The 24,142-nt window shown below is 45.2% G+C and overlaps 1 long non-coding RNA gene across 1 annotated transcript in view; it reads right to left on the reverse strand.

The window, feature by feature from the left end:
• Positions 1 to 23,723, reverse strand: part of LOC138667664 (uncharacterized) — a 32,263-nt gene extending 8,540 nt beyond the window's left edge. Inside the window, exon 1 of the long non-coding RNA XR_011318875.1 lies at positions 23,709 to 23,723. This is a non-coding gene — a long non-coding RNA (uncharacterized lncRNA). The remainder of the gene's footprint in view (positions 1 to 23,708) is intronic.
• Positions 23,724 to 24,142: the final 419 nt, after the last annotated feature.

The raw sequence follows: 24,142 nt of genomic DNA on the forward strand, positions 1-24,142 counted from the left end.
CTTCTAATTATTTTTCTTATGATATAAATGAATGAGAATAACATACATTTCAAATTCACAGTAAAAGGCCACACAAATTTAACACAGTTTTTGGATATCACTCTCACAGGTAATGTACACACTGGCAGAATTGATACAAAACTCTATAGAAAACCAGTGAATGGTAATTCTCTCCTGCACACAGCTAGTTGTCATCTCCCACACGTAGTAAAGAACTTATCAGATGGAGACTTTATAAGCAAATTGTCTCTTCAGAGAGGAAGAGGACTAGAACTCTAGTGCCACTCAGGGTCGAGCTGGCCATCTGGCCAGGACTGAATTTTAACCCCAGTCCGTACCTGGTGCCACCAATAGGAAGTAGCAATCCTAAAGGTCAATGTTGTCGACCCTTTAACGAACTTTGTCACATGACTTAGGATAAAGTTCATGGAAACAAAAATTACAGCAGATGGCTGTCGTGTAAAGGTAATTATAAGTGTGGTCAAAACAGATGCGGTTTCTGCAAATATATAAATAAACGTCTGTGTTCTCATCTTTGGATCACAAAAGCACATAGGACATTGCAACTAGAGATGAGCGGTGTTCGAGTCGAACTGTTCGTCAATTTCAAATTCGAGCTGTTTTGGGCGGTGTTCGAGTCGTTCGACGAACCCGAACAATTTGCTTAGAATTCGGCTGTTCGAGTTTCTGTTCGATAACTGTTTGTTCACCAAAAGCCTAGCTTGATTTACACATTAAAACTGTTTATCATTGTTAATAGACTGTTTCAGCGTATAGTGGGCGGGGGGGATAGATCTGTGCTGAAATAATGCCGATCTTTTTATTTTTTTCCCCGCATTTACAGTGGGGCGGTGCAGTCTCTCAGCCTATCAGCAGTGCACACACACAGCAATGTGCATGTGATGCACACAAGCAAGGGCATGTGTCATTGGCTGTGTATGTCACATGCCCTATAAGAACCAGCCATTTGCCCCATCGCCACCATTTCCTCACTGCTGCAGCTTAGTGTTAGACGTCACCGCTGCTGCTGTGGGCACTATACAGACTAAGAGTGTATTTTTGGAGTGAATTGTCAGAGAGATAGGTTTAGGGAGTCGGGAGGAGTCGGGACTAGTTGTAATATCAGCCCTTTTCAGTGTAGGTTACAGCAGTTCATAGCACTGTTTGCAGGCAGGTCTGTGCCAGTGCTGTGCAAGTGTTTGTCACAGCATTTGGTGTAATCTAGCTCAGCCCATCCTTTTGGGCTAGTAGCATTGTCTGATAGTCACCTGAGTAGCATGCCTGTGAAGCTAGCTACACCACCTGTGTATCTCAATTTTTACTGCATCTAACCCAATTAATAGTTTTGGGCCTAGGAGCAATGTCTGCACGTCAGCAGAGTAGCCCGCCTGTGAAAAAAACTTTACCGCCTGTGTATCTCAATTTTCACTGCATCTAATCAGTCATTAGTTTTGGGCCTAGGAGCAGTGTCTGCACGTCAGCAGAGTAGCCCGCCTGTGAAAATAACTGCACCGCCTGTGTATCTCTATTTCACTGCATCTAATCCAGTTAATAGTTTAGGGCCTAGGAGCAGTGTCTGCACGTCAGCAGAGTAGCCTGCCTGTGAAACTAACTATACCGCATGTGTATCTCTATTTTCACTGCATCTAATCCAGTTAATAGTTTAGGGCCTAGGAGCAGAGTCTGCACGTCAGCAGAGTAGCCCGCCTGTGAAAAAAACTTTACCGCCTGTGTATCTCAATTTTCACTGCATCTAATCAGTCATTAGTTTTGGGCCTAGGAGCAGTGTCTGCACGTCAGCAGAGTAGCCCGCCTGTGAAAATAACTGCACCGCCTGTGTATCTCTATTTCACTGCATCTAATCCAGTTAATAGTTTAGGGCCTAGGAGCAGAGTCTGCACGTCAGCAGAGTAGCCCGCCTGTGAAACAAACTTTACCGCCTGTGTATCTCAATTTTCACTGCATCTAATCCAGTTATTAGTTTTGGGCCTAGGAGCAGTGTCTACACGTCAGCAGAGTAGCCCGCCTGTGAAACTAATTACACCGCCTGTGTATCTCTATTTTCACTGCATCTAATTCAGTTAATAGTTTAGGGCCTAGGAGAAGTGTATGCACTTCAGCAGAGTAGCCCGCCAGTGAAACTAACTACACCGCCTGTGTATCTCTATTTTCACTGCATCTAATCCAGTTAATAGTTTAGGGCCTAGGAGCAGAGTCTGCACGTCAGCAGAGTAGCCCGCTTGTGAAACAAACTTTACCGCCTGTGTATCTCAATTTTCACTGCATCTAATCCAGTTATTAGTTTTGGGCCTAGGAGCAGTGTCTGCACGTCAGCAGAGGAGCCCGCCTGTGAAACTAACTACACCGCCTGTGTATCTCTATTTTCACTGCATCTAATTCATTTAATAGTTTAGGGCCTAGGAGCAGTGTATGCACTTCAGCAGAGTAGCCCGCCAGTGAAACTAACTACACCGCCTGTGTATCTCAATTTTCACTGCATCTAATCCAGTTATTAGTTTAGGGCCTAGGAGCAGTGTCTGCACTTCAGCAGAGTAGCCCGCCTGTGAAACAAACTATTCCGCCTGTGTATCTCAATTTTCATTGCATCTAATCCAGTTAATAGTTTAGGGCCTAGTCTGCACGTCAGCAGAGTAGCCCGCCTGTGAAACAAACTATACCGCCTGTGTATCTCAATTTTCACTGCATCTAATCCAGTTAATAGTTTAGTGCCTAGGAGCAGTGTCTGCACGTCAGCAGAGTAGCCCGCCTGTGAAACAAACTATACCGCCTGTGTATCTCAATTTTCACTGCATCTAATCCAGTTAATAGTTTAGGGCCTAGGAGCAGTGTCTGCACGTCAGCAGAGTAGCCCGCCTGTGAAACAAACTATACCGCCTGTGTATCTCAATTTTCACTGCATCTAATCCAGTTATTAGTTTTGGGCCTAGGAGCAGTGTCTGCCCGTCAGCAGAGTAGCCCGCCTGTGAAACCAACTACACCGCCTGTGTATCTCTATTTTCACTGCATCTAATCTAGTTACTAGTTTAGGGCCTAGGAGCAGTGCATGCATGTCAGCAGAGTAGGCCGCCTGTGAAACAAACTTTACCGCCTGTGTATCTCAATTTTCACTGCATCTAATCCAGTTATTAGTTTTGGGCCTAGGAGCAGTGTCTGCACGTCAGCAGAGTAGCCCGCCTGTGAAAATAACTACACCGCCTGTGTATCTAATCCAGTTAATAGTTTAGGGCCTAGGAGCAGAGTCTGCAGGTAAGCAGAGTAGGCCGCCTGTGAAACAAACTTTACCGCCTGTGTATCTCAATTTTCACTGCATCTAATCCAGTTATTAGTTTTGGGCCTAGGAGCAGTGTCTGCACGTCAGCAGAGTAGCCCGCCTGTGAAACTAACTACACCGCCTGTGTATCTCTATTTTCACTGCAATCTAATTCAGTTAATAGTTTAGGGCCTAGGAGCAGTGTATGCACTTCAGCAGAGTAGCCCGCCAGTGAAACTAACTACACCGCCTGTGTATCTCAATTTTCACTGCATCTAATCCAGTTAATAGTTTAGGGCCTAGGAGCAGTGTCTGCACTTCAGCAGAGTAGCCCGCCTGTGAAACAAACTATTCCGCCTGTGTATCTCAATTTTCATTGCATCTAATCCAGTTAATAGTTTAGGGCCTAGTCTGCACGTCAGCAGAGTAGCCCGCCTGTGAAACAAACTATACCGCCTGTGTATCTCAATTTTCACTGCATCTAATCCAGTTAATAGTTTAGTGCCTAGGAGCAGTGTCTGCACGTCAGCAGAGTAGCCCGCCTGTGAAACAAACTATACCGCCTGTGTATCTCAATTTTCACTGCATCTAATCCAGTTAATAGTTTAGGGCCTAGGAGCAGTGTCTGCACGTCAGCAGAGTAGCCCGCCTGTGAAACAAACTATACCGCCTGTGTATCTCAATTTTCACTGCATCTAATCCAGTTATTAGTTTTGGGCCTAGGAGCAGTGTCTGCCCGTCAGCAGAGTAGCCCGCCTGTGAAACCAACTACACCGCCTGTGTATCTCTATTTTCACTGCATCTAATCTAGTTACTAGTTTAGGGCCTAGGAGCAGTGCATGCATGTCAGCAGAGTAGGCCGCCTGTGAAACAAACTTTACCGCCTGTGTATCTCAATTTTCACTGCATCTAATCCAGTTATTAGTTTTGGGCCTAGGAGCAGTGTCTGCACGTCAGCAGAGTAGCCCGCCTGTGAAACAAACTATACCGCCTGTGTATCTCAATTTTCACTGCATCTAATCCAGTTATTAGTTTTGGGCCTAGGAGCAGTGTCTGCCCGTCAGCAGAGTAGCCCGCCTGTGAAACCAACTACACCGCCTGTGTATCTCTATTTTCACTGCATCTAATCTAGTTACTAGTTTAGGGCCTAGGAGCAGTGCATGCATGTCAGCAGAGTAGTCCGCCTGTGAAACTAACTATACCGCCTGTGTATCTCTATTTTCACTGCATCTAATCCAGTTAATAGTTTAGGGCCTAGGAGCAGAGTCTGCACGTCAGCAGAGTAGCCTGCCTGTGAAAAATACTTTACCGCCTGTGTATCTCAATTTTCACTGCATCTAATCAGTTATTAGTTTTGGGCCTAGGAGCAGTGTCTGCACATCAGCAGAGTAGCCCGCCTGTGAAAATAACTACACCGTCTGTGTATCTAATCCAGTTAATAGTTTAGGGCCTTGGAGCAGAGTCTGCACGTCAGCAGAGTAGGCCGCCTGTGAAACAAACTTTTCCACCTGTGTATCTCAATTTTCACTGCATCTAATCCAGTTATTGGTTTTGGGCCTAGGAGCAGTGTCTGCACGTCAGCAGATTAGCCCGCCTGTGAAACAAACTATTCCGCCTGTGTATCTCAATTTTCATTGCATCTAATCCAGTTAATAGTTTAGGGCCTAGGAGCAGTGTCTGCACGTCAGCAGAGTAGCCCGCCTGTGAAACAAACTATACCGCCTATGTATCTCAATTTTCACTGCATCTAATCCAGTTAATAGTTTAGGGCCCAGGAGCAGTGTCTGCACGTCAGCAGAGTAGCCCGCCTGTGAAACTAACTACACCGCCTGTGTATCTCTATTTTTACTACATCTAATCCAGTTAATTGTTTTGGGCCTAGGAGCAGTGTCTGCACATCAGCAGAGTAGCCCGCCTGTGAAACTTACTACACCGCCTGTGTATCTCAATTTTCACTGCATCTAATCCAGTCATTAGTTTTGGGCCTAGGAGCAGTGTCTGCCCGTCAGCAGAGTAGCCCGCCTGTCAAACCAACTACACCGCCTGTGTATCTCTATTTTCACTGCATCTAATCCAGTTAATAGTTTAGGGCCTAGGAGCAGTGTCTGCACGTCAGCAGAGTAGCCCGCCTGTGAAACTAACTATACCGCCTGTGTATCTCTATTTTCACTGCATCTAATCCAGTTATTAGTTTAGGGCCTAGGAGCAGTGTATGCACTTCAGCAGAGTAGCCCGCCAGTGAAACTAACTACACCGCCTGTGCATCTCAATTTTCACTGCATCTATTCCAGTTATTAGTTTAGGGCCTAGGAGCAGTGTCTGCACTTCAGCAGAGTAGCCCGCCTGTGAAACAAACTATTCCGCCTGTGTATCTCAATTTTCATTGCATCTAATCCAGTTAATAGTTTAGGGCCTAGGAGCAGTGTCTGCATGTCAGCAGAGTAGCCTGCCTGTGAAACAAACTATACCGCCCGTGTATCTCAATTTTCACTGCATCTAATCCAGTTAATAGTTTAGGGCCTAGGAGCAGTGTCTGCACGTCAGCAGAGTAGCCCGCCTGTGAAACAAACTATACCGCCTGTGTATCTCAATTTTCACTGCATCTAATCCAGTTAATAGTTTAGGGCCTAGGAGCAGTGTCTGCACGTCAGCAGAGTAGCCCGCCTGTGAAACTAACTACACCGCCTGTGTATCTCTATTTTTACTACATCTAATCCAGTTAATTGTTTTGGGCCTAGGAGCAGTGTCTGCACATCAGCAGAGTAGCCCGCCTGTGAAACTTACTACACCGCCTGTGTATCTCAATTTTCACTGCATCTAATCCAGCTATTACTTTTGGGCCTAGGAGCAGTGTCTGCCCGTCAGCAGAGTAGCCCGCCTGTCAAACCAACTACACCGCCTGTGTATCTCTATTTTCACTGCATCTAATCTAGTTACTAGTTTAGGGCCTAGGAGCAGTGTCTGCATGTCAGCAGAGTAGCCCGCCTGTGAAACTAACTATACCGCCTGTGTATCTCAATTTTCACTGCATCTAATCAGTTATTAGTTTTGGGCCTAGAAGCAGTGTCTGCTCTTCAGCACAGTAGCCCACCTGTGAAACTAACTTCACCGCCCGTATATCTCTATTTTCACTGCATCTAATCCAGTTATTAGTTTAGGGCCTAGGAGCAGTGTCTGCACATTAGTAGAGTAGTCCGCCTGTGAAACAAACTATACCGCCTGTGTATCTCAATTTTCACTGCATCTAATCCAGTTAATAGTTTAAGGCCTAGGAGCAGTGTCTGCACGTCAGCAGAGTAGCCCGCCTGTGAAACAAACTATACCGCCTGTGTATCTCAATTTTCACTGCATCTAATCCAGTTATTAGTTTTGGGCCTAGTACCACAGTTTGGCCACTCAGTTCTGCTCGGTTTTCATCCATCGGTTGTTGTGCCAACAACTACAGATACAGAGTTGCCAATTAGTTAAGCACTAAAATGGCAAAAGGCCTGCTGCTGGTGGAAAGGGGAATAGGAGTGTTGGAAAGGGAAAAAAAGGTTGTGTCCGTGGGTTGGTGGTAAAGCAACAGTAGCATCTGCAGAAGAAAGACCATCTTCCAGCCAAAGCATGATGTCTACTTCTTTTCGTGGACAATCTGATATGATCCCTTCCTTACGACCATCGCTACAAGCATCGCCAAAAATTCCAGATGAGTTACAAAAACAGCAGGTGCTTCAACGGATATCAAGTTCTCGTTCAAGTGGGCTCTCCTCCATGTAAACCTCAACATCACAACTACTCCAGTCCTCAGAGTTGTCACCCCAATCGCAGTTGCTTCCTCACAGCTCCCAAGTCTCCAGCTGCCCGTCTGAGCATGGGGTAACACACATGGTTGAGTCTGTAGAGCTGTTTACGCATACTATAGCCTGGGAATCAGAGGTCTGCTACAGAGCTTCTGTGAATCCAGATGAGGAAATGATCTGCACTGATGCCCAGAATCTTTGTGAGTCGGATCCAGGCCCAGATATAGAAGGTTCTGAGCATAATGTAGACCCTCTTTCCCAAACTGTAACTCCTGTTGGTGGAGACAATGAGGAAGATGATGATGACACTGAGATACCTGATTGGAACGAAAACTTGACTTTTCGGTCGGGGCAGGAAGAGGTTGGCTCTGAGGACGACGGGTGTGAGAACATACAGGATGATGATGACGAGGTTGTAGACCCCACTTACTGTCAACCCCCAGTCCACAGTCCATGAGGTCAGCAGAGGAGGTGGAGGAGGATGCTAGAGACGAGTCTGACGACAAGGTAACATTGCGCCTTCCTGGGCAGAGACAGAGTACTGGAAGAACATCAACAACTGCATCCCCAACCCCAACTGTGCCTCAGACCAGAAGTCGTGGTGGCTCTTCAAGTCGCACGGGCTCTAAGCCTTGCAAAGCCTGGGCATTTTTTGACATCGCAAATGATGACCCAACTCATGTTGTCTGAAAGATTTGTCAACAAAATCTTCAGTAGAGGCCAAAAAATCACTAGCTTGTGTACTTCATGCATGAACCGTCACATAAATATGAGGCATAAGTTGCAGTCGGAAGCTCACTGTGCTACAATGCGGCCTAGTGGGTCGGGTCAACCACCGTCTGCCCCATCAAGTGCATCCGCATCCTCTTCATCCTCTGTGACTGTGGGGACAGCAGTCGCACATGGTTTTGGATGCCGACCTTCCATCTCATTACCCGCTACAGCCAGTGTGATTGGCAGGTCGTCAGGACATTTGCAAGTGGAAACATCTGCTGGTGTTGAGCGCTCTCCAACATCGACACCACATTTTGATCAAGGCAACATAACATCTCCGCCTGCACCTTCCTCACAGACCAGCAGTTTGCCGGGGACACCCTACTCAACTCCGTCTAAGCACGGCAGCCAGCCCTCAGTCCCTCAGATGTGGACAAGTAAAAGACCATTTCCTCCTAGCCATGACAAAGCTAAGAGGTTGAATTTCTCCATCTGCAAGCTGTTGGCTACAGAAATGCTGCTTTTCTTCCTGGTGGACACAGAGGATTTTCGAGACCTTATGTCCGTTGCAGTGCCCCAGTACCAGATGCCCAGTCGCCACTACTTCTCAAAGAAAGCTGTGCCTGCGCTACTTCAGCATGTCGCACACAACATCACCGCTTCCTTGAGAAACTCTGTGTGTGACAGGGTGCATTTCACCACAGACACTTGGATGAGTAGACATGGACAGGGGCGTTACATGTCGGTGACTGGGCACTGGGTAACTACGGCGTCATCAGGAGAAAGGGCTGCTGTCCAAGTCTTGCCGTCACTACGAGTTGCTCGTCGATCCTCTGTATCTAAAAGTTCCTGCACTGCTTCTGCCTCCTCAACCTCCTCTCAGTCCTCCACCTGCACCCAAAGCCTGTCTGGTAATGCGCAGAAGGAATCCTGCACACCTCCTCACTATGCTATCACCAGGGCTCAACGGCATCAGGCAGTGTTTACATTGAAATGTCTGGGAAATGTGAGTCACACAGCTGAGGAGTTGTGGTCAGCTCTGGAGACCGAGTTCCATCAATGGTTGTCTCCACTCAACCTACAACCAGGGAAGGCTGTGTGCGACAAAGCTGCAAACCTGGGTGCGGCCCTTTGCCGGGGCAATGTCACACACGTGCCTTGTATGGCTCACGTTTTGAACCTGGTTGTCCAGCAATTTTTATCCCACTATCCCGGACTAGATGGGCTTCTGCAATGGGCACGGACGCTGTGTGCTCAATTCCACCGTTCGAATCCCGCAGCTCGATGACTTGCATCTCTACAGAAGTCGTTGGGCCTGCCAGTTCACCGGCTGAAATGCGATGTGCCTACACGGTGGAATTCAACTCTGCACATGTTGCAGCGACTGTGGCAGCACCAACGAGCCCTGGTGCAATACATTATGACGTATAGCCTGGGCCAACGAGATCAAGAGGTGGGGCAAATCACGCTGCAGGAGCGATCTCAGATCAGGGACCTATGCACCCTTCTGCACAGTTTTGAAATAGCGAAGAAGATGTTTAGTGCTGACGATGCCATTATCAGCATGACCATTCCGGTGATTTACATGCTGGAGCACAGCTTACACAGTGTTCGGAGTCAGGTGGTGGAACAAGAGGAGGAGGAAGAGGAGCAACAGGAGGAGTCGTATGCGGAAGGGATCATATCTCCAAGGTCAAGAAGGTTGGCAGCACCAAGGCGGCTGGCATTGGAGGCTGGGGGAGAGGGATTACCGTGGGCGCATGGTAGCAGCCAAACTGTTGAGGAAGATGCAGGAGGACAAACTGGCGCTGGGCATGGAAGACTCATCAGATGAGGGAGACCTTGATCAAATTTCTGTTGTGCGAGGTTTTGGGAGAGGGCTGACGAAGGAAGCATGATTCTCACCTCGCCACCACCAAGACAACAAGGACTTGGTCCTCCTGGATGCGCAAGACACATGAGTGCCTTCTTGCTGCACTACCTGCAACATGACACTCGGATTGTCAGAATCCAAAGTAATGCCGACTACTGGGTTGCCACACTCTTAGATCCCTGGAACAAAAGCAAATTTGGCGAAATAATTCCTGCCATAGAAAGGGATTCACGCATGCAGGAGTATCAGAAGAGAATGTAACAGAATCTAACATCTGCTTTCCACAAAACACCAGTGGTGCATGTAGTGAATCTCTGAGTTCTATCTTGCCAACCGTGGGACTATCCAGTCATCACTCAAACCGTAACAGTAAAGGTACCGTTACACTAAACGATTTACCAACGATCACGACCAGCGATACGACCTAGCCGTGATCGTTGGTAAGTCGTTGTGTGGTCGCTGGGGAGCTGTCACACAGACAGCTCTCTCCAGCGACCAACGATCAGGGGAACAACTTCGGCATTGTTGAAACTGTCTTCAATGATGCCGAAGTCCCCGGGTAACCAGGGTAAACATCGGGTTACTAAGTGCAGGGCCGCGCTTAGTAACCCGATATTTACCCTGGTTACCATTGTAAAAGTAAAAAAAAAAAAAAACACTACATACTCACATTCTGATGTCTGTCACATCCCCCAGCATCATCTTCCCTGCACTGTGTAAGTGCCGGCCGTAAAGCAGAGCGGTGACGTCACCGCTGTGCTCTGCTTTACGGCCGACCGGTGCTGACACAGTGCAGCGAAGCTGACGCTGGGGGACATGACAGACATCGGAATGTGAGTATGTAGTTTTTTTTTTTTACTTTTACAATGGTAACCAGGGTAAATATTGGGTTACTAAGCGCGGCCCTGCACTTAGCTACCCAATGGTTACCCTGGTTACAGGTGAACACATCGCTAGATCGGCGTCACACACGCCGATCCAGCGATGACAGCGGGTGATCAGTGACCAAAAAATGGTCCTGATCATTCCCCAGCGACCAACGATCTCTCAGCAGGGGCCTGATCGTTGGTCGCTGTCACACATAAAGATATCGTTAGCGGGATCGTTGCTACGTCACAAAAAGCGTGACGTTGCAACGATATCCTTAACGATATCGTTATGTGTGAAGGTACCTTAACATCGTATCTGGTGGTAACAGCTATTTTTTTCCAATTGTTTCAAGATTTTTTTATACCATCCTTTGCAAGGTCACAGGAGACAAGAAGTCTGACGCACAGCCAACGCCTAGAGAGGATGGTACAAGAGTATCTCCAAGTTAACATTGATGCCATGACTGTGGACCTGGACCCTTGCTCATTTTGGGCTTCCAATCTTGAAAAATGGCCTGAGCTTGCCACTCACGCCTTGGAGATCTTGTCGTGCCCCACAGCCAGCGTTCTCTCTGAACGTGTGTTCAGCGCTGCTGGTGGTGTGCTGACAGATAAGCGCACGCGGCTGTCCAGTGACAATGTACACAGACTAACGTTCATCAAGATGAACAAATCCTAGATCTGCAAGGGCTTTTCTACCCCTGTGTCATCTTGGGGAGACTAAAAGCTTGATGATTTTTGAAAATCACCTCACCAACCGTTTTCAAAAACTCTGGCGAAATTGATGCCACTTAAGTGGTGTCTGTGGCCGAATTTTTTGAAAAAATGGAGACTCTTTTATTTAGTCCCCTTGTTGAGTTTTACATGACGTTGCCATCGTCAATGTCAGGTAGGTGGGGTCGTCTGCAGAGTTGTTTCCTCATACTATGGCCCGGGATTCAGAGGTCTGCTCCAGAGCTTCAGTGACTGCTAGTCAGCAGAGTAGCCCAGCCACCCACCGCCTGTTTACCTAAGTACTATTTTTAACGGCATCTGGCCCAGGACATCCTTTTGGGCCTAGTAGAATTTGGTGCTACTCAGCAGCGTACCCCACCCATGAAGCAATCTACACCGCCTGTTTACCTAAGTACTATTTTGTAACGGCATCTAGCCCAGGAAATCCTTTTGGGCCTAGTAGAATTTGGTGCTACTCAGCAGCGTACTTCACCCATGAAGCAAGCTACACCGCCTGTTGATCTAATTACTAATTTTTAACTGCATCTAGCCCAGGAAATCCTTTTGTACCTAATAGCATTTTGTGCTAATCAGCACAGTACCCCACCCATGAAGCAAGCTACACCGCCTGTTTACCTAACTACTATTTTGTAATGGCATCTAGCCCAGGAAATCCTTTTTGGCCTAATAGAATTTGGTGCTACTCAGCAGCGTACTTCACCCATGAAGCAAGCTACACCACCTGTTTACCTAACTACTATTTTGTAACGGCATCTAGCCCAGGAAATCCTTTTGGGCATACTAGAATTTGGTGCTACTCAGCAGCGTTCTTCACCCATGAAGCAAACTATACCGCCTGTTTACCTAACTACTATTTTGCAACGGCATCTAGCCCAGGAAATCCTTTTGGGCCTAGTAGAATTTGGTGCAACTCAGCAGTGTACCCCACCCATAAAGCAAGCTACACCACCTTCTTTCTTTCTCAATCTAACCCCTCGGCTCTGGGTTGTCCACTCTCCCTCCAGCTCTCTCTCTCACAGGTGGATTACTGCGTGTTTTCACACCGTGGTGAATCTTTTGGGTCCAGGCATAAGAAGTCGTCGATGTAATGGATAATATGTGCCGCCTTACAAACGTCCAAGATGACACATTCGAGGAAGCAACTAAATACCTCAAATAATGAGCAGGATATGGAGCACCGCATGGGCAAACAGCGATCTATGTAGTATGCTCCTTCACAGAAGCAGCCCAATGGGAGGACACTATTCGGAGGCACAGGTAGTAACCGGAACGCCCCCTCAATGTCTGTTTTGGCCATTAGGGTGCCCCTTACCAACTTCTTGACCCGCCTGATTGCCTCGTCAAAGGAGGTACAGTACATAGTACTGTACTTGGTTCCGCATCGATGCTGTCGTTTACTGACCTGCCCCTTGGATATGAAAAATGGTGGATTAGTCTGAATGTGTTGGGTTCATTTTTTGGCACAACTCCCAACGGGGGTACCACTACGTCTTCTAAGGAATGTGTTCTGAATGGACCCGCCGCCATTCTACCTAAAGATATTTCTTTTTTTATTTTTTTTGTCAAGACGTCTGGGTGTTGGTAGAGTGAGTTTACATTTTTACTCCAGCCTTTCTTGATTTTAGAAGGGCATGACATGCCTATATCTGTGTCTCCTCCTCCTTTTACTTCTCCACCTCTTTTCTTTTCGCATGACTATATGTAGTTGTGACTTTTCCATGTGTTTTTTGTGTCTTCTGAGCAGCTTGTCAGCTTTTGGACACCTTGTAAGGTGTTTTCTAGGTGTTTTCCATGTGTTTGTATGTGTTTGTGTTTGCCTTCCATTGGTTTCAATGGGGTTCGACGGTGTTCGTCAAACGTTCGACGAACATTTCGTCGAACATGTCCCTGTTTGATGAACCGAACCGAACCGAACCCGAACACTAGGGAGGTGGCTCAACACTAATTGCAACCCTCATAAACTGCAATACAAGCCATGTAGCATATTCAGCCTTGTGCTCCTTGTGTGATCTGCAATATATCAGTTGCACCACTCGCAAGTTAAAAGATAGAATTACTGAGCACATTTACAATGCAATTCCTCATCCCTTAAAAACAAAAAAAATATGTCTGGTTTATCTAAAAATTTCCATGATATTCACCAAGGAAATTGTTCCACTTTATTAATCACAGGTATAGAGAAAGTGATCGTCCAGCTAGAGGTGGGATTGGTTGCGGCTTCTCTTTAAACAAGAAGCCTTTTGGATTTTTGACCTAGCCACCAGATTCCCCAATGGGTTGTATTAGAATAATGATGTAATGTATCTTTGTTGAAATGTTCTATTACTATAAAAAAATATATATACTGTACATTGTTTTTTGCTATTTTTAGAAATTTGGATCGGGTTCATCCATAGAAGAGAATAAAAAAATACAATGATTATTTGTTAGGAGTCAAGTTCCATGCTGCTGCACAGGGGGAATCTTGAACCATGTCTGCTGCAGTCTCTCATTCTGCATTGGCCGCAGTGGAGCCTGCTCAATGGAGACGTTGGTCCCAGCGCCTCACTCAGTCTGATTCTGTGCAAAGGGTTACTGCTTCCCTTCTAGGCTCTGCCTTTGTAGCCTGTACTGATCAGCGGCGAGCAGACGTCTCTGGGACAAAGTCCTGCTTTTCCCCTTCTGAGCATGCCCAAAGGAGGACCTCTCAGTGGAGGTCTGGGGTCACATGCTCAGGTACTGCAATAGCTCCTATTGGTCCTCTAGGAAGGTCCTGAAGTTGCTCAGTTACTGTAGCAGTTCTCATTGGTCCTCTAGGAAGGTCCTGAACTTGCTGCAGCTATAAAAGGTTTGCATGGCCGCCTGGCCATGAGATAGTATATACTTGTTTATGTGTGTGTTGTGAGTGAAAGTCGCTCTTTAACCCTCCGTCACATACAACTGATCTGACAGGCGCTTCTCTTTTACTTTCATTTCTCCTTCCTCACCAGATTGTGAGGAAACCCCCTCCCTCCAGGTAGTCTCCTGTCTCTTGAAGGTCTGTGAAACCTGATATCACAGTTGGATTTCAGAGCTTCAGGGGAGAGGATATAGCTGCACAGATCTCTCAGGCTCATTGTATGTGAATACGTCACATTCAGTAAGGTTGGTATTTTATGTTTTTATTCATCACAATAGTTTATTTAGCTTGTTTTATGAATGTATAGCACAAAATGTGAGGATATTTCATAGAAATAAGGGAGATTTTTATAAAAGAAAGTGTGCTGCTCAGGCATATACAGTAGTTCCCTAACATATTCCTTCTCTTGCTTCAGATTATCTGCTGAAATGGAGAGGAAAATGTACAATTTATCCAAACAACTTGATGTTGAGGAAGTAACAAACATGCTGTTAGATGATAGAGACCTCACACTGAATGAGGATTTAGGAGAGGAAAGTGAGATTGATTCTCATGATGGAGGTGGAAGAATGTGTCCTGGATTCTGAAACAGAGCAAGATGGTGACAGTGGTGAGGATGAAGAAGTTGGATCATATTATATTGGAAAAGATAAAAATACTAAATGGAACAAGAAGCCATTCCAGAAAAAACGTAGGGAACCTTTAAACATTATTACTCACCTTCCTGCAGTAATAGGAACTGCACGTAATGCAAAAACTGCAATTGAATGCTGGAACAGTATATTTACAGATGACATTCTGGACTCTATTGTCACATATACCAACCAATATATAGACATTATAAAGGACAAGTACATCTGCAACAGAACCATCAAGCCCACAGATGAAATAGAACTGCGTGCTTTTTTTAGATTACTGTACCTTGCAGGAGCTTATAGGGCAAATAGACAAAGTTTGGAGGAACTTTGGGGTAAAGATGGGGATGGAGTTGAAAAATTTAGCCTTGTTATGTCCATAAACAGATTCAAGATTCTAATTCGTTGCCTTCGGTTTGACGACAGAACTACCCGAACCGAACGCAAAACACATGACCGACTTGCTCCAATTCGTGATATATTTCAAAGATTTGTTGTAAACTGTAAACAAAGTTATTACCCTGGAGAGAATCTCACTATTGACGAAATGCTCCCTGGTTTTCGTGGTAGATGTGCCTTTCGTCAATATATTCCATCAAAGCCAAACAAATATGGAATAAAAATTTATGCCCTTGTTGATGCCAGTAAGACCTACACTTACAACCTGGAAGTTTATGCAGGAAAACAACCAGAAGGTCCTTACTGTGTGAGCAACAAACCCATTGATGTTGTAAAAAGACTGGCTGAACCCTTATTTGGATCGGGTCGCAATATTACAGCTGACAATTGGTTTACAAGTTGTGATCTGATTGATTATCTGAAAATTCAGAAGCTGTCATATGTGGGAACTGTAAGAAAAAACAAAAGGGAATTGCCGCCACAGTTTGTAAGTGTGAAAGAGAGACAACAGTACAGCAGTATGTTTGCATTCCATAATGGAAAGGCTTTAGTTTCCTATGTACCACATGCCAAAAAAATCGTACTTCTTCTATCAACACTTCATGATGATGCTGCCATCGATCCTGGGACTGGGGCAGAAAAAAACCCGGAGATAATTACATTTTACAATGCCACCAAAGGGGGTGTGGATGCAGCAGATCAGATGTGCTCCACTTTCAACGTCAGCAGAAACATCAAACGCTGGCCAATGGTCATATATTTTGCTATGTTGAATTTGGGTGGTATAAATTCACAAGTAATTTATCTTGTAAACAAGCTTGAACCACTCCGTAGACGATTGTATCTGAAAAAATTGGCCCATGAACTAGTACTTGGAGAGCTACGCAGGAGAAGCGTGAAAACAATCGGTATCCCCTCTCGCCTTCAAGTTCAGCTCAAAAGGTTCCGCCCAGAAGATGATGGTGAATGGTCACCATCTGCACCACCTCACAAAAGAAGGAGATGCACCACCTGCCAAACGGAAAGCGGAACCAGAAGGCTTTCAAATTATGAATGTCTCAAATGTCATAAAGCAATTTGCCTGACACATGCAAAAATGGTGTGTAATTCTTGCTATTTGCTCTGCAAGTGTGACTTTTCTGGGGAAACCTCAGCATCTACTTCTGATTGAATATGTTTTTAATAGTACTTAAGGTACCTTAAAATTAAGTTTGTGTTCAAAAATTTTCTTTGTACATTTTTTTGAGAGAGTCGAACTGGGGACTATTTGGCGGGAGTTGTAATAAACTTAGTGCTAAGTGCAGTGGAGATCAGTATCATGGGTCAGAAAAGAGGCCGAGAGTCAATAGGTTAAGAGTTCAAGAATATTTATAATGATATGCAGGTAAACAGCTATGACACAGCAGGTTAGTAGCAGACAGAGCTGGATAGGCAGTAAGCACGTGTACAGACCGTGGAAGTCCAAGTATGTGAGATCCAGAGACCTGGAGACCAGGCTAGGCCTCCTAGCAGGGAGCAGTCCAGCAGCAGAGACGGGTGCAGAGCAGATCCAGGGAAACAAGTCTTTGCAATGAAGAGATGTAGAACCGGAGACAGATGGGGTATCCCAAAGTAACGAAGAAACCAGCAAGATAGCAGTTCTTCCAGCTTGATCACAAGTCAGGAACAAGATACTCAAGCAATGAGTATATATTCAGAGCTCCCTTAAATACACCACAGACAGGAACATGGAAAATCTGACAGGAAACAAGATGGCCCCCGTGAGGCCAATGACTCCATCTTAGGTAAGGGCAAAAGTAACTGAACTGAGCGCAAACAGCAACTAGAAACAGATATACAGTCCAAGTCCTTACATTACTCCCTTCTTAAAAAACGTCCTCTGGACGATCTCAAGTCTGGCTTATTGGGGTATCTGCTGTGAAACATTCTGATCAGATGGGGAGCATGGATGTTCTCTAGAGGTTCCCAGGAATTTTCTTCAGTCGAGTATCCCTGCCATTTCACCAGATACTGAAGACGTCTCCTATGAATCCGTGAATCCAAGATTTTCTCCACGACGAATTCCTCTTGCCCGTCAATGAGGACTGGATCAGGAGGAGCAGAGGTGCGTCCGGGAAAAGAATTAGGCACTGCTGGTTTAAGCAGGGAAACATGGAAAACAGGATGAATTCTTAGAGAGTTAGGCAACTTGAGTCGACAGGCTACAGGACTCACAATACCGCTGATCTTATATGGGCCAACATATTTTTGCCCCAACTTGGAAGTCGGAATTCTGAGTTTCAAGTTTTTTGTTGAGAGCCAGACCATGTCTCCTACCTTGTATGTTGGTGCTGGCTTACGGAATCTGTCTGCTGCCTTTTTAAATCTTTCCTGTGCTGAAACTAAAGAATTCTTTAGAACGTCCAAATTTTGCTGTAAAGATGCAATGCAGTCAGCAACCGCAGGCACAGACATGTCTATGGGGAGTCGAGGGAGAATACTGGGATGATATCCCTTGTTAGCAAAGAACGGAGATAATTTGGTTGAAGCATTCTGAGAGTTGTTATACGTGAACTCAGCCAATGGCAGTAGACTCACCCAATCGTCTTGAAGATGACACACGTAGCAACGCAGATACTGCTCCAAAGTTTGGTTGGTTCGCTCTGTTTGGCCGTTAGACTGTGGATGAAAAGCAGATGATAATTTTACTTTGATGTCCAGAGCAGCACAGAAGCTTTGCCAGAACCGTGAGGTGAATTGAACCCCACGATCAGATATTACTTCATCCGGAGCTCCGTGTAAACGAAAAACATTTTGCACAACAAGATCCGCTGTTTGCTTAGCTGTTGGGACACCAGCACAGGGAATAAAATGAGCAGCTTTAGTCAACCGGTCAACTACTACAAGAATCGTGGTTTTTCCCTGTGACAAAGGCAACTCCACAATAAAATCCATTGAAATAGAGCCCCAGGGACGGGATGGAAAAGGCATAAAGTTATTACGATTAGCATCGGCCCATTTTTCTTGGCGACGTTCGGTAAGACGAATATCAATCCGAATGCAATGATGTATAAAGTCAGCCAAGTTAGTAGGTGATTCACCTCGAGCTAGTTCATCTTTGATGGAAGCAGATAAACCTCTCCTGAACACTGCATATTTCGCTGAATCGCACCATGTTGTATCCAGCACCCATTTCCGAAACTCCATTGCGTATTCCACAACAGGACGCTTCCCCTGACGTAGTGTCAGTAATGCGGTTTCAGCTGTGATACTCCGATTAGGGTCATCAAACATCTGACACATTGCTGCAGTAAAGTCTTTCAGGGAATTCAAGCACACATCATTAGTCTCAATCAGTGGATTAGCCCAGGCTAATGCTTTGTTTGTTAGCAACATAATTATAGTCAATACTTTATCCCGATCAGTTGCAAACTGGGCTGCACGTGCAGAGAAATACAGCTGACATTGATTCAAAAACCCCCGAAATTTCTCTCTTTCACCACCAAACCTGAATGGTGGGAGTTTAGGAAAAGCTGGACCAGGAGCCGGGATTGGAGCAGATACCATGTTTGCAGCTGTAATCTCCACATTTGAAAGTCGAGACGCTAAGGCCTGAATAGACGTATCAGCTACATTCGCATTGTGATTAGTTTGCGATTCTAATGTCCCAAGTTTAGTTTTTATAGCCTGCAGCTCCACATGAAGTCCAGAGACAAATGAGCAAAGTTTTTTCATTCGCACCTCCATAGAATCTGACCCAGAGATCTCCATTTTTTTTTTTGGGCTTGAGTATTATGTAATAAACTTAGTGCTAAGTGCAGTGGAGATCAGTATCATGGGTCAGAAAAGAGGCCGAGAGTCAATAGGTTAAGAGTTCAAGAATATTTATAATGATATGCAGGTAAACAGCTATGACACAGCAGGTTAGTAGCAGACAGAGCTGGATAGGCAGTAAGCACGTGTACAGACCGTGGAAGTCCAAGTATGTGAGATCCAGAGACCTGGAGACCAGGCTAGGCCTCCTAGCAGGGAGCAGTCCAGCAGCAGAGACGGGTGCAGAGCAGATCCAGGGAAACAAGTCTTTGCAATGAAGAGATGTAGAACCGGAGACAGATGGGGTATCCCAAAGTAACGAAGAGACCAGCAAGATAGCAGTTCTTCCAGCTTGATCACAAGTCAGGAACAAGATACTCAAGCAATGAGTATATATTCAGAGCTCCCTTAAATACACCACAGACAGGAACATGGAAAATCTGACAGGAAACAAGATGGCCCCCGTGAGGCCAATGACTCCATCTTAGGTAAGGGCAAAAGTAACTGAACTGAGGGCAAACAGCAACTAGAAACAGATATACAGTCCAAGTCCTTACAGGAGTTTTGAAAAGTTTGTATTTCATAGTTATTAGTTTTATGTTAAGTAAATGTTTTTTTTGCAACTGATTATGTGTAGTCTCTTTTATTACATCCCTATGAAGGTCACTGATCACTTTTAGAGCACTGAAATTGCAAACATTAGATATTATAGGTATTTTTCCAGCAGGCGCCTGACAAGCACATTGTATGTGAACTTGTTAGTCCGAATATTGTATGTGACGGAGGGTTAATCATCCCCTCCCTTGTGTTTGAATGCTCGTGTAAGGAGGATGATTGTAATCTCGCGCCCGACTTGTTACCAACTATAGTACACAAACAGCATCTATTGCTGTGACCACCAGTGCGGCGCCGTGCGCTATTTCCGCGCTTTCCAAACCCAAGTCTGGGTGGTTAGTGGCATCCATCAGTGCGGCACTGCATGCACTTTCCTGCTACTTTTTTATTATTTCTGTTACGGGCGGTACTGCGGCCCTGTTTTGCAACAGGATTCGCTTCTTTCACACAGGGTGAAGCTAACACGTGAGTGTATCCTTATTGTACCGCCATATAGTCCGTCATTGCTTAGCAGCAGGTTCCATCTCTGCACAGTGGACCCCAGGCTTCAAATGCACCTTATTCCTTTTCTCTAATTATTTGGTGTGTTCCGCTAGCCCTAACAATATTTTTCCCTCTAAAATGGCTCTGATACAGATTTTAGACACAAGTGAAATGAGGAATGCCAGTATCTATAATATAACGCTGGGAGCGTCACTCTGTCTGAAGCCTTTATAGACTGCGCAAGCGCCGGCGCAGTCTGGACCCCACAGAGTAACGCAGCCCAGGAGATCGCGGTATGCGTAAGCACTGAACGCACACCGCGATCTCCAATGGAGAAGCAGGAGGGTGAGTATGCTATATTCACCTGTCCCATTCCAGCGCTGCGTGCCGCTCCATCTTTCGGGTCCTCTGCCTGTGATGTTCAGTTCAGAGGGCACGATGACGCGCTTAATGCGCGCCACCCTCTGACTGAACAGTCACAGCCAGAGCACCCGGAAGAAGGAGCGGCACGCAGTGCTGGAACGGGACAGGTGACTATAGCAAGTGTTGGGAGCCTGAGCTAGTGGCGACTCCGGCACCTGACCCCCACAGCGCGCCGGTGTCCCCGCCTGCTCATGCCCCCCAGCACTCGGCGCCCAGCGACGATAGGTAAGCATGTTATTTTTTTATATATATCGCAGCAGCATATGGGGCATATAATACTATGGAGCATCTTATGGGGGCCATCAACCATAATGGAGCAGCATATGAGGCATGTACTATGGAGCATATTATGGGGGCCATCAACCATAATGGTGCAGCATACGGGGCATATACTATGGAGCATCTTATGGGGGCCATCAACCATAATGGAGCAGCATACGGGGCATATACTATGGAGCATCTTATGGGGGCCATCAACCATAATGGAGCAGCATACGGGGCATATACTATGGAGCATCTTATGGGGGCCGTCAACCATAATGGAGCAGCATACGGGGCATATACTATGGAGCATCTTATGGGGGCCATCAACCATAATGGAGCAGCATATGAGGCATATACTATGGAGCATCTTATGGGGGCCATCAACCTTTATGGAGCAGCATATGGGGCATATGGATGGGAGCAGCAAATTACAGAACGGTGGCGCAGGATGGGAGCAGCTCATGACAGGATGAGGGCGCAGGATGGGAGCAGCACATGACAGGATGGGGGCGCAAGATGGTAGCAGCACATGACAAGATTAGGGCGCAGGATGAAAGCAGCACATGACAGGATGGGAACGCAGGATGGAGCAGCACATACCAGGTTGGAGACCATATACCAATATAAATGCTTGCCACCCGGGCATAGAACGGGTTCAATAGCTAGTAAAGATATATAACAGTAGATGTATTTACTTCTCAGTATAATTATCTTGAAAGTAAAAAACCTTTTCTCATATGATGTATATTTATTTAGATGGAGTAGTATTTGAGTCATTCGTGTTACATATATATGCAGACATTTTCTTACAGGATATTATTTCTTTGTGAAATATACGTTGTTGAGTCATTAATTAATTTTTCATTGTGTACTATTTTCTTTTTCTTGCTTTTTTTTCTCCTGTATATACGGAGGGTTAACATATGTGATTTGTCTGTTTCACATCTACTTTCTATGCTATATATTTTCATAGCTCCTGCATGTTAGCTGTCATGATTGTGCTAACATGTTTTTTAAACTTTACTTTTTCATGTTTTAATCTACAAATAAATATGATGTTTCAATGAATTTTGTGGTTGCTGGATTCTTCACGTTTTTACACGGTTCACTTGCTCCGGAAACCAGCCTGAAACTTCTGTGCACCACACCCTCATTTCCAGGCATTTCTCAATACGGTGAGATGATGATTGCTTCAATGTGTTTTTCTACTAAAAATCTATACCTGACCCAAGCAAATCCTGAACCAACTAGAGATTCTGACCCTGCAGTCCCTAGTGGTTCTTACATATGCTGGAATAGCCCTAATAGACTAAACTATGGCAGCTGTGACCCGTACTGTCTAAAAGGCTGTTAAAGGGACACTGTCACCTGAATTTGGAGGGAACAATCTTCAGCCATGGAGGCGGGGTTTTGAGGTTTTTGATTCACCCTTTCCTTACCCGCTGGCTGCATGCTGGCTGCAATATTGGATTGAAGTTCATTCTCTGTCCTCCATAGTACACGCCTGCCCAAGGCAAGATTGCACCTTGTGCAGGCATGTACTACGGAGGACGGAGAATGAACTTCAATCCAATATTGCAGCCAGCATGCAGCCAGCGGGTAAGGAAAGGGTGAATAAAAAAAACCAAAACCCCGCCTCCATGGCTGAAGATTGTTCCCTCCAAATTCAGGTGACAGTGTCCCTTTAAGTGCTTCACGTTCCTCCTAAGGAAGCAGAGGGCAGAGCAGATTGCAATTTACCACTGAATGGGAGCAGTGCAGAGATAGAAAGAGATTCCAGACTGCGTTAAAACAAACCACGAATTACAAAATGAAAAGATAAGGTACGTACTTCTAGAGAGAGAGTATGCCGCCTACTTACTAAACGAGAATCACAAGATAGGTGCAGGGGGGAAAGCATAGTCAGCAGAGAGATAAACCCTAGCTGGTCTTTCATAGACTTGCATAAACAATGGCCGTATTGCTGGACATCCAAATGACGGTATCACCAGCAGGAAACACCAGCAGGGGGAAAGTATATGTTTCCGCACCTGAAAAGTGATTGATCAGACAAATGAACAAACACCTGACAACCTAAAAATACTATAGCAGGGATACCACACAATAATCAGCCAGAGTAAAAGTGTGACAGCTGTGGCTCAGCAGATAGAGTAGCCAACCACAAAGCACTCGCTCAAGGGTTCGGACCCACATACATGACAATATGTTTTTGCTGATGCTCGGTGAAAAGCCTCAGTAGTACAGTGGCCAAAGAATGAGATGTTTCTGCTCCCTGTCTGGCAGAGACTACTAGAGTTACTTGTGCTGGAGCCAAGGAGTTGGTATACAGTGCAATCTGGAGAGTACCGATAACAGTGCTTCCTGGAAAATACCCATAACACAGTGCTTTCTGGAGCGCACACATAAAACATTGTCTTCCTGAAAGTCATGCCAAAAGCCTCTTATTTTGTTTTTGTTTTAAGACAAAAAATGTTAATGCATGAGTTGTTTTTTCTAAACTGAAACCTCAGTATTTAGGCTAAATTACTGTGTTGGTAATTTGCGATAAACAAGTGGGTTTTGTGTTTCAGTTTGGACACGCAATCTCTAAAAGGTTCCCCATCACTGAAACAGGAGACAACCTTCTTATCCCCATGGGTCTGGCCAATCATTCAGAGAACGGGGTGCCGAACTAGGAAAACGGCAGAGTCCCTTCTTGAATGGCATGACTTGCTCAATCTCTGCTCCTTTCATTGTCTATTAAACAAGTACATCATACTAGTAGTGCTGAAGTTCCATCTCTGAATCACTGGTGATAAAGTGACTACATTATGAGCATGTTACAGATACTATTGGATGTGGAACAGTAAAACCATATACACACAAGTCATGTAAAGACTAAGAGAATCACTAATGGATGTAGCAGAGTATGGAGAAATAGGTCATGCAAAAGAGAGTCTGTAATGGATGTAGCAGAGTAAAAAAAATATACTCACTGATCATATACTCAGAGTCCAGTGTCTGGTACAAAGCTCAATTACTTCCTTATATATGTGGCGTTCCCTGTTGAATGAATTTTGTTAGTATGTCCAGTTACACATTACTTTACCTCTGTTGTAAGAATGAGTTATGACTGTTGATTTAAGTGAGACATAAAATATGTATAAAGGTGATACTTGAGGATATCAAGTAATGGCATGGTCTTTGCTCATTAAAATGAATCACACATTTTTTGACGCACTAAGGAAGAGTCACCAAAAAATATTGGTGCCATTGGAGAAAACTGCAGTGGACAGGATATGTGTGATCAAGACCCACATGACCAAACGATTTTCTACTATAGTGCCTTAGGTTTTCCCACACTTCTTAAAAGAGCAATAACTTTTATATTTTTTCATTGTTATTGCCTTATAAGTGCAAAATGGATGAA

The sequence above is a fragment of the Ranitomeya imitator genome, chromosome 2 (assembly GCF_032444005.1).
Source record: "Ranitomeya imitator isolate aRanImi1 chromosome 2, aRanImi1.pri, whole genome shotgun sequence".
Lineage (NCBI taxonomy): Eukaryota > Metazoa > Chordata > Amphibia > Anura > Dendrobatidae > Ranitomeya > Ranitomeya imitator.